Source organism: Vespula pensylvanica, chromosome 7, assembly GCF_014466175.1.
Source record: "Vespula pensylvanica isolate Volc-1 chromosome 7, ASM1446617v1, whole genome shotgun sequence".
Lineage (NCBI taxonomy): Eukaryota > Metazoa > Arthropoda > Insecta > Hymenoptera > Vespidae > Vespula > Vespula pensylvanica.
The window spans coordinates 1,591,066-1,598,565 of record NC_057691.1 but is presented as its reverse complement, the minus strand read 5'-3'; the positions used below and the strand labels follow the sequence as shown (position 1 = coordinate 1,598,565).

General features: G+C 29.5%; 1 protein-coding gene across 8 annotated transcripts in view; it reads left to right on the top strand.

Annotated features, from left to right (window-relative positions):
• Positions 1-7,500, top strand: part of LOC122630579 (serine/threonine-protein kinase BRSK2) — a 30,038-nt gene that overhangs the window by 2,469 nt on the left and 20,069 nt on the right. The window contains exon 1 of one of the 8 annotated variants that reach the window (XM_043815210.1): positions 6,007-6,157. The exons of the other annotated variants lie outside the window; for them this stretch is intronic. The gene's annotated coding sequence lies outside the window, so the exon portion shown is untranslated. Of the gene's footprint in view, positions 1-6,006; positions 6,158-7,500 lie in introns of those variants that run through there. 8 annotated transcript variants of the gene reach the window in all.

The following is a 7,500-nucleotide window of genomic DNA, read 5'->3' as shown; positions in this document are numbered from 1 at the left end:
TCTTTTTTTTTTTAGAAAACATCAATAATAAAACTACGATATGATCTATGGAAATATCGTAACAATCATTCTCTATCCTTCTCGTAGTTGTCAATAACACATTTATTTATGTTAGGACAATTCAACCGTAAAGATGACATTTCTTTTCGATTTTCATCGATATATATAGAACGCAAGAAGTACAGCTAAAGTACATCTAAGAAAATTCACATTTGTTAAGGTCAATTTACCTAATACATACTTATATACGTAATATGTACGTACTACATCGATATATATATATATGATGATGATGTATGTACATACGATATCCATACATATATATGTACATACAAAAGCAGTCAGAAAACAGTGTATAGGTCATAATGTATTAATCGTGGCATTCTCTCTTTGTTTTTTGTTCTAAGAAACAATAGCTAGACCGTATCAAAGAGATACGGTATAAGCAGGAATAGTAGTCAACGCCTTTTGATTGTCTCCGACGCAATATCAACAGAGAAATAAACGAAACGGAAGGAAGATCGGTTTTTATCGTTGAAATAGAGAATATTCTACCTAAATAATAATAACTTTAAAACGTTTTTAACAAAACATGTACGTACGTATATAACTACATACATACATACATATGTATATACGTATTTACGAAAGAGGAACTAGATAAATCTTGTTGACCTCTATTTACCTCTACGTTCTCTATAAAAGGCAAGAAATAACAAATTTATTGCGACGTTCCAAATATCGAGGAAATAAAAGTGAATCGAGAAGCCATCCCTCTCGAAGAAATTCGCTTTTACGATCTCTCTCTCTCTCTCTCTTTCTCTCCTTCTATCTCTCTATCTATCTATCTATCTATCTATCTATCTATCTATCTATCTATCTATCTATTTCTCTCTTTTTCTCTTTCTCTTTCTCTCTCGCCCTCTCTCTCTTTCTTTCTCTCTCTCTCTCTCTTTCTCTTTCTCTAACAATTTGAACAAGGTTATATCACTTGCGTATCTAGTACGTTTGAGGAAGTCACTAAAACGGATTCTTTTACTTTCTTTTGCTCGTCTTTTGTATTTACTCGAATTTACTATGTCACATAGCATCATTTAAAAAGTCGTGTAAACAACTTTTTAGTCGATCAAAAGAAGAAGAAAAAAAGAAAAGAAAAATAAGATCAGTTACAGTGAGCGAACCTTTCGAACAAGAAACATGTTCTTCCTACGTTATCGGGGTCAAGATCCACGAAAAACAAAAGCAATGTATATAAACAGAGCCACGTTGGTAATAAGAAAAGTTTAGGGTCTAAACAAAACAAATGTATATATGTAGGTACATACGTACACGCATACACACACACATACACGATGTATATATGTAAGCAACTAAAAGTCTAGTAAAAGTATATAAATATGAGAGGAGATTAACCGACCGTAACGAATCGTAGAAGAGGGAACAGTAGTTAAACGTTAATCCTTCAATATTATAACGAGGAAAATTTTATTTAAGTATTCTAATATGAATTAACGATAAACAAGAATTAATTTTTCGAGTATTATTAATAATAGTCGGATTATTGTTATTATAAAAAGGATCGAGTTTCTCTCTCTCTCTCTCTCTCTCTCTCTCTTACTTTTTATATAAACAAAATTAAAGTAACGAACAAAATCAGATTAGAATGATATTTGATTCTTCTAATTCTCTAAGATTCTGAAATGAATTGTCATAAGTATAACGAATACTATTTGGATTATTCTAAATATAAATAACGTTATCAGAAAATAGATCAGTTTTCTCTCATATCTATGTACTTTTCTATGAACGAAATTAGTTTAGAGTGATATTTGATTAGCCTACTTTTTTTAAGAATTACAGTTGATTCATATACGAAATTATAGATATCATAATCATGAATATTACTCATATTATCAAAAAATACATCGTTTCTCTCTCTTTCTCTCATACCTACTTTCCTATAAAAAAAAGATTTAACATAATAAACAAAATTAACATAGAATGTGATACTTGATCAATCTAATTTTTTTAATGATTAAACTAGATCATTGAGTTAAATCATTGAAGTTAAAGATATTATAATTATCACGAATAATTATCACCAAGATATATGTAATAATAATCATAAAATAATATCTACATATTATTACGAATAACATATAATAAGATTCATGATCGAACATGGTATAGTGACAATAAGATATGTTGATAAATGACGAATGAATTCTATTCGGTGATCTAAATTCCTTATTCAAGGAATGAGTAATGAAATTGCCGGCCGTCGTGCCATCAAGCATGGTTTGAATTATAAGCTTGTATTGTAAACTATGAACCCATATATATATATATATACACACGCATACACAAACATATATATACACGTATACGTATACGTAGGTATCTGTATATATTCACGTGTATATGTACAATGGTAGAACCAAAAGCAATCGATGAAGACATTAACAAAAGAAGTATACACGATAGTTACAATACTATTCTCTTGAGAGAGGTACTAAACGGTGCAGCAAAGAGGCAACGCGGATTGGACGAATGGGCGTGACGCGAAAAATCAATAGGATCGAAGGTGGTAGACTAAAGAGATGAATCGGTGCAACGTTGTTCTCTCGGTAAGGTGTGATTAACCGCACACATGAGATTCATAGATGTCGTGTAGGCGTTAACTATTTACAACGATATTCTATTGTCTTCTAATGACAATGAATGATTGTGCATATATATACGTTTGTATATATGTATGTATGTTTATATGTATCGTATTGTATTTCGCAAAATTACGAAACTTATTTCACCACTTTTCTTCCTCTTTTTCTTCTTCTCCTTTTTTTTTTTTTATATCTTCTCTACGAATACCAATCACGATAATTGCGTTTTTTTTTTCCTTTTTTAACACTCTTACTTTTACTTAAAAAGAATTTCCTTTTGAAAATCTTCCCTTTTCCAATGATTTTAACGAATCGTTGGGCATGAATATTAATGATCATCTTTTCTGTCCTTTTCTTCTTCTTTTTTCTTTCTTTCTTTCTTTTATTTCCGTTCAATCCTCCGTAATGCCATGTAAATTTGAAATCATAATTGAGAGACGTTCCACCGACCGATGCGATTAACTTGAATTTTTCTAATTTCTCCTTTTTTTTTTTTTTTTTTTTTTTCTTTCATTTCAATACCAAAGCATTTGATCGATCGACGCTTAAACCTATTATATTTCAAATAAATTTCTTTAATAATTAGTCTTTACTTTAGTAAATGGAAATTTTTTATGACTTATATATTAAATAATAAAATAATATACAATGTATCTAAATTTATGAATTTCCTTTAGTTATCGTTTTATGAAATCGATCGTTTTGACGATTGATGGGCTCGTATATTCATATATTTAAATCTTATTTTCATTTTTTTTTTCTTTCCTTTCAGATAATTAATCCTTAGTTCATATTGGCGAGATCAATATTTATTAATTATATTTATAAATTTCAAATTCGATAATTTTTTTCGTTTAGAAAAGAAAAAAGAAAGAGAATTGTACAGAGTTAGTACACACACGCACAGCTACAGTTTTCTATTAGGTTCACTATGGATTATATATCCCATCAAAGCGAATATAAAATAAAAGAATCGTTGCGACACGCACGTTGTCCGTTTCTCACGAATGAATTCGGTCGCAATAGAATCTTTTATCCTATCCAACGAGGAAGCTAAAGATGGTAGTGGTGGGATGGTAGTGATGCTTTACGAAAGGAACCTCGTAGCCATTGCAAATGGACCTTTCAAGGAGCGTTAAAAGATTCAAAAGCATTCACCTTTTCTTCAGCTTTTCCTCGCTAGCTGCTATGAAATAAAATCTTATCAAAGAGACGTAAATGTTTCGTATACTATTTATTATTTTATATCGTATGTATTATTAACAGAATATATAAAAAATAAATAGAAAAATATTTGGATCAAAGAATGTTTCATGACTCATTTATAATGGGATATTTAAAATTTATAGTAGATAAATATTTTTATATTTAATTCCATATATATATATAATAAATAAATAAATATAAATAGTAAATAAATAAAGACAAACATATATATATATATATATAAAATCATAATTCGTAGACACACATACACGCATATATATATTTATATGTAAATATAATAATATTCATATCTATATAAATTCGACAAAAATGAAATAAAAAAAGAGTTTGATTGTTCCTACAATTAAATTTAATCTTAACATTAAAAAAATTAAAATAATTGTTAAAAATAATTGAGTCTGAGCGATAAAGTACATCAGAAAGAAAAAAACTTGAAAAAATAATTACACCATTTCTACCTTCACATTTGACGATGTTAATCCGACTCTAGTTAGAATCCGCTAGAATTTTTATTTCTTCCCTTTTTTTCCTCCCTCGCGAATAACGTCCAACTCTCCCGTTTATTTACAAGTCCGAAAGTGGAGAGTATGGATGTTGTTTTCACGATGATTTCAATATCGAACATACACACGGTGAAAGAAAGAGAGAGAGAGAGAGAGAGAGAGAGAGAGAGAGAGAGAGACAAATACATACTTACATATATATCTACATTTTATATATCGTATACGTATATATGTGCGTGTATATATACTACGTCGACTGTGTTTCATACACTGTAAACACTTTGAATAATAAAGCGGCTAGCATGTACTTCCGTGCACCCTTCTGTTATTACGTTCCGTTGAAGGGTACCGGGTAACAACGGACCGCGAGAAGGTTCGTATGTCTGCACCCATTATACCCTGTTATAAGGCTCACAGGTATTTAAATTTTTCTCGATAACTCTTCTTTCGAGCAGTTTTATCGTTAAGTTACGTTTTCATTACGTGGAAATATTTCTCATCTGTATATCGGACGATTCGTAATATAAAAATTAAAACTAACCGAGGAAAAATAATTGAATTGATCCATCCAAAGTTTCTATCTTTTTGTCTCTTTTCTTCTTCATATATATACATATTTCTTTTTCTTTTCGCAAATGTACGTGCACGTGTATTATCCTATTTTATGATTGTGAATATACAATTCATCATATTGAACCATTCATTTCTTTCCTCTTACATTTTTCTTGTTTAACTTCGATCAAATAAGAAAAAAAATACAAACATATATGTATATGCATAATTTGTTACAATCGCGTGAATTACCAAATACTTCTGAAAATAATTCGCAAACTAAACCTTTTTCAACATTGTACTTTAATACTTTTTTATTATAAGAATCGATTCGTACAAAAAAAGGTCGTAGTTTTTAAAAAATAATCGATAGTTTTGAAATAGAATCTAGTATAATTATCTTGAGAGAAGAATATATTTTTCATCGCCAGATCTCTTGAAATATTGTAATTTTATCCTACAACATTTTCTTTTCATAAAATCAGAAACAAAGGAGATATCTGAGATGATAATTACTAACACTCTGTCTATGTATATCATTTATATATATATATATACACATACTCTGTACTCTTTCTTATATATATATACATACATTTTTTTTTAATTCTTATAGAAAATTACAGAAAGCTCTTTCTCTCTCTCTTTCTCTCTCTCTCTCTCTCTCTCTCTCTCTCTTTTTTCTGATTTATTCCATATACAAAAACGTTCCAGAAAATAAGAAATATTTTAATAATAACTTTGGCACATTTAAACAATGAAGAAATAAAAAGGAAAAGAGTTCGTATAAACGTACGTACTATTCGACTTTCTTTTCGATTTTGTATTTTCTATCACAAATTAATTATTTCATTAAACGAACGTACAGAGAATAATTGTTTAAACAAGTGTTTAAAATCTTCGTGAAAGAATAAAATGTAATTTCCAGCAAATCCAAGCAACGTCTGGATATATGGAGACATAGTAAGAAAATCGATAACATGTTTACAGATTTTGTATTAAGACGTAACAAGATCATCTCGAACGTCTTTAAGAAAAGTCATAAGAAAAGTAAACAAAAGAGATAGATAGTTCGTTGAAAATCAATTCCGTCGTAACTCGTAAACACAATCGTATGTTTATACGAACTTCATTCATTGGTGAAACGTGCTAGAGTCATCATTAAAATATTTCTCACTGGAACATCTTATACATCTTCTCCATACTTTATATGTACGTATATATTTTACATATTATCTATGCTCTGTATGTGTGTGTGTGTGTGTGTGTGTGTATATATATATATATATTTCTGTTCATTCTATTCTTTATAGAAAACTGAAGCAAACACCTTATCTCTTTCTCTCTCTCTCTCTTTCTTCACGATTTACTGCACGATAAACGTAACTATAATACTACTACTAAAAATTTGGCGTAAAAACGATATTCGACCTATTTTGATTGCCAACATTTTTTCAAAAAGAAATTTTCCTTTATCGAATAGCATGATTTAATTCTTTTCTCTCTCTTTTTCTTTCTTTCTGCAGTATACATACATACATACCTACATACATATATACATACATATATACATACATACGTGCATCGATAGACAAGATATCAAAAACATTTAGAGACCTTTCTTTCATTTCTTATATACATATGTGTAAGTATGTACTGCGCACTTTAATAAATCCAATCTTACGAACTTATTTTATTTCTTTAGAGTGGTACTATGTACTTGCAACGCGTGTACATGTTCACACGTGAAAATATAATTTTATTTCTACAGTAGATATATATATATATATATATATATATATATGTATATATATATAAACACACATATTTGAAACATCTGTTATCCCTCTCCTCCTCTATTCCTTCTCCATCCCATACTCCATCCCCCAACTCCCCACTCCCCCTTTTTAATGTAATTCCAGTGTGCACGTCACCTACATGTAACCTCGTTAGAACAAGGGAAAAGAGAACACCGTCAAACGTTGTATCGGATTGGCCCTAGCGACAATTTGATGAAGCTCGTAGGTAATAGGGAAAATATCGAGATATAATTCGATTCCGCGGTCGTCTATCTCGTCTACGACTACGAAGATATGAGAAAGAAAGAGAAATAAAGACAGAGACAGATAGAGAGAGAAAGAGAGAGAAAGAGAAAGAGAGAGAAAGAGAAAGAGAAAGAGCAAGAAGATGGAATTTCATAAATTTTTTTTTTTATAAAAATTTGCACATCTTTGCTGAATTTCTGAAGAGAGAATAAACAGGGACAGACAGAAAGGAAGGTATATAATTTTCTTATAATTTTATCTTTCTTCAATTAAAATTTTTTTCTTTTTCTATTATGAAGTTTTATTTCAATACAAAAATTGTCCATCGATTTACATAAATACTTCATGAAAATGTATATTTCAGTAGGAAACTTAATAGAATTAATAGATAAAAAAGAAAAACATGGTTTTGTTCGCAATTCGTGAAAAAGGATTGAAACAAGAGAACACAGAGATAACTACTATCGAACTTTTAAACTTTTAAATCGTTTTCACGTTGATGTTATGTTT